This window comes from Limulus polyphemus, unplaced genomic scaffold, assembly GCF_000517525.1.
Source record: "Limulus polyphemus unplaced genomic scaffold, Limulus_polyphemus-2.1.2 Scaffold3079, whole genome shotgun sequence".
NCBI lineage: Eukaryota > Metazoa > Arthropoda > Merostomata > Xiphosura > Limulidae > Limulus > Limulus polyphemus.
This window is the reverse complement of record NW_013668689.1, coordinates 59250-61594: the sequence shown is the minus strand read 5'-3', so window position 1 is coordinate 61594 and position 2345 is coordinate 59250. Positions and strand designations below refer to the sequence as shown.

Below are 2345 nucleotides of genomic sequence, written 5' to 3'. Positions count from 1 at the left end.
CATACAAGTAATTAGTGGTACTGGAGTGTTGTGCTGTGACACATACAAGTAATTAGTGGTACTGAAGTGTTGTACTGTGAAACATCATACGGGTAGTTAGTGGTACTGGAGTGTTGTGCTGTGACACATACAAGTAATTAGTGGTACTGAAGTGTTGTACTGTGACACATCATACAGGTAGTTAGTGGTACTGGAGTGTTGTGCTGTGACACATACAAGTAATTAGTGGTACTGAAGTGTTGTACTGTGAAACATAATACGGGTAGTTAGTGGTACTGGAGTGTTGTGCTGTGACACATACAAGTAATTGGAGGTATTGAAGTGTTGTACTGTGAAATATCATATAGGTAGTTAGTGGTACTGAAGTGTTGTACTGTGACACATACAAGTAATTAGTGGTACTGAAGTGTTGTACTGTGACACATCATACAGGTAGTTAGTGGTACTGAAGTGTCTACTGTGACACATCATATAGATAGTTAGTGGTACTGAAGTGTGTCTACTGTGACACATCATATAGGTAGTTAGTGGCACTGAAGTGTGTGTAATGTGACACATCATACAGGTAGTTAGTAGTATTGCAATGTGCATAATGCAACATGTTAGATAGGTAATTAGTGGAAGGACATTAAGAGCTGGGTGTTGAAATCAAGTAACAGAAAGCACACCTACCACCACTACTTTGGTCACTACCTTTTAATACAAAGACCCCTTGACTGTTCCACAGTGTATACCAAGTTTTAAATATATAAATATTGAGTTCTTAAAGCATACACAAAACTTTTGGTGAGGTAATAATGAATACTATAATAACATGTTATGTTATAAATAAATTGTGAAAGTTAGGATTTTTATGTTATTTATTGTAGTATCCACCCCACATTTTTTAAAGTTCATAACCTGGAAAAGGATGAGTACCTCAGCTTGTATTATCTAAAGCTAGTATCACTGTAAAACCTTATATATATTGCAAACCATGTTATCTGTCCGATCATTCATCTGTTTCCCGTTTATGGTGGCCACTTCCCGTGCTGCGTTTCAAAAGCTACACCTGCAGGCAAAGCTCAACATTCACTTTTGGAATGACAGAAAAACAGGCATGAATAATGTTGATGCCAAATTTTATTTCACAAGCAGAATATTCTACACTAAATTGTTAGGAATTAAGCACACTATTATTCACATTTGAAAAGTGTGATGTAACTTAAACAATAAAACTGTAAATAAATTTACCATATGTTATTGTTGAGTGGCTCTTAGTATGACTGAAATGCTCAACAATTACTTTTTATGGTGGGTGGTATAAGTAGCTTAGAGCTTTGAATTTGAGTGAAACCAACAGAGTAATACAATTAACCTTTGTAAAGTCCATGAAATAATTTAACTTGATAGATTAATTTTTACTTTTCCAATCACTGGGGATGTGTACTTTTCCTTGTAGAACATATTATGTAAAGTCAGTATCACGGTATAATTGCACATAGTTCCTATAAAAGTTATTATCATTGTATAAAATAACATAATATCTGAAGCTAGTATCACTGTATAATAAAACATAATATCTAAAGTTAGTATCACTGTATAATAGAACATAATATCTAAAGTTAGTATCACTGTATAATAGAACATAATATCTAAAGTTAGTATCACTGTATAATAGAACATAATATCTAAAGTTAGTATCACTGTATAATAGAACATATTATTTAAAGTCAGTATCACTGTGTAATAAAACATAATATCTAAAGTTATTATCATTGTATAATAGGACATAATATCTAAAGTTAGTATCATTGTATAATAGGACATAATATCTAAAATCAGTATCACTGTATGATAGAACATTATCTAAAGTCAGTATCATTGTATAATATAACATATTATCTAAAGCTAGTATCACTGTATAATAGAACATATCTAGTCAGTATCATTTTATTATTATTATCTATAGTTGCAATCATTTTGATACTAAGTTAGCATGATGCATTATACTAGAACATAAAACTTTACATTAGAACATCTTTCTATAGTTCCCATCATTTTGATACTAAGTTAGCATCGAGCATTATACTAGAACATAAAACTTTACATTAGAACATCTTTCTATAGTTCCCATCATTTTGATACTAAGTTAGCATCGAGCATTATACTAGAACATAAAACTTTACATTTGAACATTTTTTCTATAGTTCCCATCGCTTTGATACTAAGTTAGCATCATGCATTATACTAGAACATAAAACTTTACATTTGAACATCTTTTCTATAGTTCCCATTATTTTGATACTAAGTTAGCATCATGCATTATACTAGAACATAAAACTTTACATTTGAACATCTTTTCT

The 2345-nt window shown here is 31.3% G+C and overlaps 1 protein-coding gene across 1 annotated transcript in view; it reads left to right on the top strand.

Annotated features, from left to right (window-relative positions):
- The window catches only part of LOC106468616 (nesprin-1-like), a gene marked incomplete at both ends in the record, with an annotated part of 121329 nt that overhangs the window by 79785 nt on the left and 39199 nt on the right, over positions 1-2345 (top strand). The window lies entirely within an intron of this gene.